Genomic DNA, 9,369 nt, shown 5'->3' with positions numbered 1-9,369 from the left:
CACGTCTCCTAGTCTTTACAGACGCTTCAGTAGGCAAAGCCCTCCATGTTCAATCTGTCCAGAGCTTCTGAGTGGGCCAGCTGATGGAGTCCATGGATGAATTTGCTGCTCAGAGTCTTTGGGCAGGCACAACTAGTGCCTGGATATGCAGTCGCAGACCTAGATATTGATTCTATAGGAGTCAACCAATACTGAGATGAACTGGCAGCCAGGTTTTGTAGGACCCAGTCTGGAAGCTGGGGTTTTTGAGATCATTCTCCTAGCAGGATGAGGTAGAGACTGTGGCTCCAAGAGTCAGCTTATAACCTGGGGTCTCAGATGCTGACCTGGGCCTAGCCTGGCACCGTGAGCCTGGGTCAGTCAGCTGGTCTAGAGTCTAGGTCTGTGGATACTGGCCTGCAACTGGTATGGGTCAAAAGTCTGGTTCTATCGTAGCTGGCCTGGCATAGGACTTAGCTGGGAGCCTGTATTCACAGGTGCCCACTTGGAGCCTGGTGCCATGAAAGTTGCCATGGGACTCAGCTGGCACCAAGGTAAGCTAAGAGCCTAGCTTCAAAGAAGTCCACTGAAAGCCTAGAGCCATAGGAGGCACCCTGGGTCATAGAAGCCAAAAGCACTGGGGTGGGAGCCTAGGAACTAGAGTCCACTGACAGCGTGGTGTCATGGGAGCCACCTGGGGCCTCAGGAACTGCCCATGTCTTCAGGAGCTGACAGGAGTAGGGGTGAGCTAGGGGCCTGGATTTTGGGGAGCCTATGGGGACCCTGGTGCTGTATGTGCTGCCTGAGACTTCAGGAGCCACTGAGGCCACTGGAATTGGCAGATGCCAGAGAAAGTGAGGGGCCTGAGTTAGTAGAAGCATGCAAAGAGAGACCTAAGGTCCAGGGATTAGTCTGGAATTGGGTTAAGTCTGTTCTGGACTCCATGGTAAAGTCGAGTACTTGCCTCACTCTCCATTTCCCACAGGGAGCATATCTTTGTCCACACCAGGCTGCCCAGGCTTGGGGAAAGGATGATGGAGGTAATGTGAATATATGCTTCTTAACCTTTCTCATTTCATCTTTTCTTATTTTTGTGCTTTACCCAAGTGCTGTAATCCCTTACCTTGAATTTTTCACTCATATGAAGATATTTTTGAATGCACATAGTTAATAAAGTTGATGTTTTTGTTGGGGTAGAGCTAGAAATTCCTATGCTGTTATAGGAAATTCTCTTGACACTTTTTTCCTAGAGTTATCACTAATTCAGTAAATATATACATATTTATTGAGAGTTACCATGTTACCAATACTTTACTAGGTGTTATGGAACTACCAGCCTTGGATTCATGTCAGATCCTCCTTATCTCATAACATCTCTCATATTATCTGTGATAGATTATCTATCTAGCTGTCTATGCTATTTTCTGTATTATTTTACTAAATCCATTTTTTTCTAATCATTAATACTCTTTTCACTTCTGTATGCTATTTTATGGAAAAAATTTTTATTTCAAAATAAAATTTTTATTTATAGAAGTATAGTCTTTTTCTAACCTACTTGTTTTCCCCCATTATCCTGTAGTTTCTTCAATAAATATTATAGATAGTCCTTTATGATTATCTTTCAGATTTAATGCTGTTACTCTACTTATTAAGGATAAAAATGTAGGAATCATCATAGATTCCTTTTTGTTCACCCTGCATCTAGTTCTTGACTTCTCTCCAATATTTGTCCAAAATCTTTCCACTTTCTGCCACTTCCACTGGTACTGTGTGTGTGTGTGCATGCTCAGTCATGTCCTACTCTTTGTAACTCTGTGGACTGTAGCCTGCCAGGCTCCTCTGTCCATGGGATTTTCCCAGAAAGAATACTAGAGTGGGTTGTCATTTCCTGCTCCAGGGGATCTTCCCAACCCAGGGACTGAACCCACGTCTCCTGTGTCTCCTACATTGGCAGGCAGATTCTTTACCACTGAGCCACCTGGGAAACTGTCGCAGTCTGGTATGTCACTATCATTTGTGCCTGGGTTGTTACCATAATCTCCTAACTAATCTCTACCCAAGACTTGTTCACTGACTGCTCCACCATCCTGCCCACTCCCCACCTACTCACCCAATAGCAATGTATTTGGAGCCTCAGCCAGAGTGACTGTTTCAAACTCTAAATCAGGTTATGTCACTTCTGAGTTTAAAATTTGCTCCTCATCTTTTTCAACATAAAACCCAAAGTTCTCTCCATGGCTTATTGAGTCCTATACATCTGGCTCCTACCTCTCCACTTAACTCCAGTTCTCTTTTTCCTTACTCAGATCCAGCTAGTTTGGCCTCCTTATGCTTCTTCAAACACACCAGGCATATTCTTATCTCAGAGACTAACCCTTGCTGCTGTTTCTGGTTATGTTTCTGAATGTTCTTCCTCTGGATATCTGCATGTGTGTTGATTATCTACTGCTGCCTAGCAAATTATCCCTGAAACTTAGTGATTTAAAATTTTAAATATTAGCAGATTCTTTGGCTCCAGAATTCGAGGGCATCTTGGCTGAGAAATTCTATCTTCCCTTTTTACAGGATATAGCAAGATGTTAGCTGGAACTCTATCCATCCGATGTATGCATGTATTTACTGGGCCTGGGAGGTTAACTTCCAAAGCGACTGCTTACATGTGTGGCAAGTTGATATTGGCTATTGGTGGGAAACATTATTTCTTCTCCATGATGGCCTCTTCATGGGCTGAGTGAGTGTCCTCATGCCATGACAGCTGGCCCTCCCTAGAGAGTGAACTAAGAAATCAAGACAGAAGCTACCATGTCTTTCACAGCTTGGCTACAGAAGTCACACAGTCTCTTGTACAACATCAAGTCTTTCTAGTGTCACTTTCTCAGTGAGGACTTCTTTGACCTCCTGCATGGTAAACCGCAATCTCACTGTCATCCTTGCTCTCTACTCCCTCTTTTTTTTTTAATAGATTTTTGATTACATGTGTCATCTTCCGGTAAAGCAGATGTTTAATTGCTCCTTGTGTCTGTCTCTCTTTCTCCAGTGGAACATACAGTCCATGAAGAGAAGGGCTTCATCTTCTTCATTTCTGTTTCCACTGTGCTAAGAAGACTGGCTCACAGTGAAAATTTGTTTTATTAGTTTCTGCCTTTTTTTTCTTCTTAAATTTATTTATTTTAATTGGAGGGTAATTATAATAGTTTCTGCCTTTTCAATCTGCTAATATCTGCTTCACTGAGGTTTCTAATTCAGTGATTATATTGTTCTCTGTGTAGTTGCTTCTGATTCATATTTTCCCTGTGGTTGTCTGCACTGTTGCCTTGACTTCTATAAAGGGACACTGATTAAACATACTTTCAAAATGTTTAGGATTTTGTCAGAAAACCTAACTCTTCTGACTGCTCTTCTGAGTTACACTGTTTTGAACTTTCATGTAATTTCCTATAGCCAGTGATTTTTTAAATACTAGTTTCTCCTTATAGAGAACTCTTTTGGGTCATTCTGCTCTGGTGTGAATTGGGGCCTGTCGGAGGTTGTGGGACTAAGTCTTTCAAGCTGAAATGAAGGGATAAGAATAAAGTTCCCATGTATCATAGTTTTACTTTGTCAGTTTAGAGCTCCATTTCCAGAGTTATCTAGAGAGAGACCAATGTGATGGGCTTTGCAGTGGGAGCCTCTCTCCACTCAAAGACCACCTCTCTTTGTTTACCATGGCAGCTATTATTTAGCAGGGGCACTTCCCAGGATACACCATGAGTGAGTGCCACGGGATCAGATGTGTAAGGCAGACAGAAATTGGGCACTTAACTGAAATTCTGATGGAATCACAAATTACTATCTTACTGTCCTGATACCTGGTTTTTCTGCAAGTTGCTGCTAGTGAGTTCTTTTGGGATCTCTTCACTTATTTCCCAAGCAAGGTATTCATTTGCATGCAGACAAGACGTTGTCTGTGCAGATTGTCCTTGTATAGAGAATTTCCCTGAAGTTCCTGGTGTGAGACAGTTATTCTTCCATGTTTTCTAATGCTGGATACAGGATTTTCTCTGTATATATTGTATATTCAGATAGTCCTTTTAATATGATTTTGAGAAGGAAGTTAAATGTATGTCTCATTCATTATTTAATCAAGATATCAGCATGATACCCTTAATATCAGGTATTAAGAGAGGGTACCTCTGACCATCCAAAGAAGGTCCTTTCTTTTCATTCTGAGGCAGATCCATTTATATTTTTCCCTTGGAGCACTTAAACAATTTTAAGGTATTTAATTATTTGTTTACTTATCCTTTGCTCTCTTTTATGTTCAAAGCTCTGTATGGTTAGAAATTCTGTTTTGTCACTATATCTCCATTGCCTAACATAGTCCCTGAAAGTCAATAGTTTTAGATGAGGCACCAGGGATATGAGTAAGGTAAACAGCGCAGTTAGTCTTTCAGGCCACAAAACTTCACAACTTTTAGCTTTAACTCTGCCCATGTTGTGGCATTCATTTCTTGAAGAGGTTGAGAGAAACATGAAAATACAAAAAGAAAAATGCCTCTAATTTGTCAGAAACAGCTAAAGGAGTGTTATTTTGCCAGTAGTAAGATTTATGAACTAAATATATGCACCATTATGAAAATATAACAATAAACCTGATTGTATTTTCTCCAGCATCATTAAAGACACAGCAAGAGGAATTGGCATTTACTTGTACAGAAAAAAACACAAAAACTGAAGTACAACAAATAACTTCACAGTAAGATCATTAATGACAGGAAAAAGTGCCGAAGGGCATTAACGAATATTCTTTTTTACAGTATCCTCTGGAAAAAGGAGAAATACCAGTTAGGTGTTTCAGATTCAGCCTTTGTAAAGGCAAGTCACCTCTGAAAAATATTTTTAGATGAAGAGATAAACCAGAGTAAAGTATTTCAGACATATTTTTGACACAAGCTAAATGTAAGCCTAGAATAATTTGCTAAATGTCACAAAAGAGAAAAAAAATTAGTCAGAATAAATAGCTGTCTTTAAGCTTAACTGGAGTATTTTCTTGTATCTGTGCTTTAAAAAATCACCCCTGTTAGCTAACAGAACACATTAAATCAAAAGGATTTAGCATCATGGTTAATGTTCTTTATGAGCTGCATGGGCTTAGATATTACAGCACATATTTTACATATGTAATTCTGCTTTGGGACTACTTTCAAACCAATGTACAATATGCTGAATTAATAATGCTTATAAGTGTAATATATATGAAGAGAGTTTGAGAAACTCTTGACGAAAGGTGATATATATTTATGAGGTGCCAGATGTTTTCCTTTAAAAGTAATTTTTTCTGACTAACCCACACTTTGGAGATTTGTATTGAAGTGGTCTCTCTGTGGTAATATATTATTTAAAATATGTTCTGTGAGACCTAGGCACAATGGGGTGAATAAAAGAATAAGTACCTGTCTAAATTTTATATATTTTTAAAAATTGGACCATTGGGGTGCATTTCTTAATGCAGGTGCAGTGAATTAGATAGAAAACAATAAAAAGAGTTACATATTTCATATATAACTGCAGGTGTTGAAAATGCACATATTATTTTTATTTTAATATTTTCTTTTTATTATGGAGGTAATCATGATATCATATGCTTATATATCATATTTCTTCCAAGGTGTTCAAACACATCACAGTCATGAATTATTTTACATTTCATAACTTTCCCAGAGGAAAGCAGAGACAAGTATTATTGCCCCATTTTACAGATGAAGTACCTTGTTACCAAATGACCACTTTCTAAATGTCTGCAGAATCTTTTCAAGCATTTCTCAGGGACTTTTTCCTCTGGCCTTCCATAGTGTACAAGAAACTGGGCTGTTTCTGTTGACTGCCCCCTGCCCCTCACCTCCCCCCCACCCTGCTGCTGTAGTACCACTTATCTGATAACTGTCTTGCCACTGTGACTGGGACACTCAAGAATGTGCTCACTTCTTCCCAAATATAAGGCAGAGTTCACATTGCAATTTTTTTTTCTGTTATTACATTAAAAAATGTTTATTTTATATTGAAGTTGAATTGATTAAAAATGTTGTCTTAGTTTCAGGTGTACAGCAAAATGATTCAGTTACATATTCATATATCCTTATTCAAATTCTTTTCCCATTCAGGTTATTATAGAATATTGAACAGTATTTCAAGTGCTATACAGTGTAGGTACTTGTTGATTATCTATTTTAAATGTAGTAGCGTGTACGTGTCAATCCCTAACCCCCAATCTGTCCTCCCCATCCTTCCCGCCTTGAAACCACAAGTTTGTTCTCTAAGTCTGTGAATCTCTTTCTGGTTTGTAAATAGGTTTGTTTGAGTCATTTTTTCAGATTCTGCATATAAACAATATCATATGATATTTATCTTTGTCTGACTTGACTTAATATGATAATCTCCAGGTCCATTGATGTTGCTCCAAATGGCATTACTTCATTTCTTTTAATGGCTGAGTAATATTCCTTTGTATATATGTACCACATCTTTATCCATTCATCTGTCAGTGGAAATGTGGTTGCATCCATGTCTTGGCTATTTTAAACAGCACTACACTGAACATTCAGGTGAGTCTATGATTTTAAACCATGGTTTTCTCTATATATGCCCTGTAGTGGGATTGCTGGATCATAGAGTAGCTCTGTTTTTAGTTTTCAAAGGAATCTCCATACTGTTCTCCATAATGGTTTTACCAATTTATACTCCCATCAACAGTGTAGGAGGGTTCCCTTTTCTCCACACTCCCTCCAGCATTTATTGTTTGTAGACTCTTTTTGACCATGCCGCATGGCTTATAGGGGTTGGTCTCAGTTCTCCAACCAGGGATCAAACCCAAGCCACAGCTGTGAGTCTGAAATCCTAATTAGTAGGCTACTAGGGAACTCCCATGTAGACTCTTTGATGATGGCCATTCTGACTGCTGTGAGGTGATACCTTATTGTAATTTTTATTTGCATTGCTCTACTAATTAGTGATGTTGTGCATCTTTTCATGTGCCTTTTGGCTGTCTGTGTGTCTTTTTTGGAGAAATGTCTATTTAGGTCTTCTGCCCATTTTTTATTATTATTATTTTTTATACTGAGCTGCATGAGCTGTTTGTAAATTTGAGGGATTAATCCCTTGTATGTTGCATTGTTTGCAATATTTTCTCCCTTTCTTTGCAGTCTTTTCATTTTGTTTATGGTTTCCTTTGCTGTGGATAAAAGCTCATAAGTTTTATTAGGCCCCATGTTTAATTTTATTTCCATTACTCTAGAAGACAGATCAAAAAAGATATTCCTGTGATTTATGTCAAAGACTGCTTCATTTTCACATTTTATAGCATCAAGTCTTATGTCAGGTCTTTAATCCATTTTGAGTTTATTTTTGTGTATGGTGTTAAAAATGTTCTAATTTTATTTTTTTACATTTAGCTATCCTATTTTCCCAGCACCATTTATTGAAGAGACACTCTTTCCTTCATTCCGTATTCTGACCTGTTTTGTCATAGATTAGTTGACCATAGGTACATGGGTTTTTCTCTGGGCTTTGAGCATCTTTTCATGTGCCTCCTGGCCATCTGTATGTCTTCTGTGGAGAAATGTCTGTTTAGGTCTTCCACCCATTCTTCCTCTGTAATTTTTTGGAAGAGTTTCAGAAGAGTAAGTGATTCACAGAATTCACTTGTGAAGACATTTAGCCCCGGATTTTTGTTTGGGAGTTTTTAATCACAGTTTCAGTTTCAGTACTTGTGATTAGTCTGTTCATACTTTCTGTTTCTTCCTGGTACAGTACTGGAAGTTTGTACCTTTCTAAGAATTTGTGCATTTCTTCTAAGTTGCTCATTTTATTGCCATAAAGTTGCTTGTAATAGTCTCTTATGATCCTTTGTATTTCTGCATTGTCCACTGTAACTTTTTCATTTCTAATGTTATTGATTTGAGCTCTCTCCCTCTTTTTCTTGATGAGTCTGGCTACAGGTTTATCAGTTTTTATCTTCTTAAAAGATGCCAGGTTATCCCTGGCAGGTATAGGATTTGATTTTATCAGGATTACGCCCATTTGTACTTCTATGGATTCTTCTTTGTCTTTGGATGTAGGATTTATTTATTTATTTATTTATTTGGTTGGCAGTTAATCCATAGTTAGTTGTGATTTTGGTATTTCTGTAAAAGGTGACCTCATCTTTCTACTCTGCCATTTTGTCTCCACCTAGCTGCTCCACCACACTGTGTCTTTCTTTAGTTCCAGGAGATATTCACCAGTGATTTAAGGTGGAGGAAAGATCCATTAGTCCTGGAGCTCTGAGGGTAGAGAGAATGTCTCACAAACTCCTCCAACAAATGCCGTTCTGTGTGTGTCTGGGTGGAGGGGCTGGCTGCGTGTGTCCTGCCCCACTTGCACTATATGCTGCATTTGGCCCCCTTCTCTCTCTCTGAAACTTGGCACTGACCTCAACGATGCTCCATGGCCAGACTATGGGCTTCACACTGCAAATTGTAATGACATTTTTAGCAAGCTTTGATAAAGTAGGTCTATGTTTAAAAAAAAAAAAGAAGAAGAAGAGTATTTTCAACAATTGTGCAGGTTGTTGAAAATACTCCTTATGGCCTTTCTCTCTTACTCCTCACTGCACTTCTGGAAGCTAAGGCAGTTTTTCCCTTCCTGCATCTCAGAGTCAGATCTACTTGAGGCCCTCGGGAGACTAGAAGAAACTTTCTTTCCCTAATCTAAAATGCACTGCCATAGGTGCCAGAATTAACTTCTTCCCATTTATCTTAAAGGAAATTTCACCCTCACCTATACAAGAGTATGTCCCATCATATGGCCATAATACCAAATTTATGCAGTAGTCCAATTCATTGTCTATTGTCTGGCTTATTTGCCTTAAATGACATCATCTATGTGACAGAAACTGCACAGCCATGTCTATTTTCATCATCAGGGAGTTAGTGTACATTAGTGTTGTCTTACCTAAGAATCCTGGTTTTTGTGACACACAATTTGTGCATGCAGGACAACAAACAACTCAGCAGAATCTGAAGTTCTAAGGCCATCAGTATGTTGGGACCCCGATTGAGTCTCATGTATCCTTGTATCCATTCACTTAATGACTGATTCATTAAGCAAACATTTATTTCAGTGTTTGTCTGTGATGGTTGTTACTAGATTATGCCATAAAAATCAGGCAGGTCCCTGTCTTCACACATCACCTTGCAGAGAAAGTAAAATACAAGTAAATAACGAATTTTCTCTTTAAAAAAAACCATTTCAGATCTTTGGGAAGATGGCAGAGGAATAGGACAGGGAGACCACTATCTCCCCCACAAATTCATCAAAAAATCATTTGAATGCTGAGCAACTTCCACAGAACAACTTCTGAATGTTGGCGGA

Source organism: Bos javanicus, chromosome 9, assembly GCF_032452875.1.
Source record: "Bos javanicus breed banteng chromosome 9, ARS-OSU_banteng_1.0, whole genome shotgun sequence".
In the NCBI taxonomy this organism is placed as follows: Eukaryota; Metazoa; Chordata; class Mammalia; order Artiodactyla; family Bovidae; genus Bos; species Bos javanicus.
The sequence above is the reverse complement of the archived record's forward strand: the minus strand, read 5'-3'. Positions refer to the sequence as shown.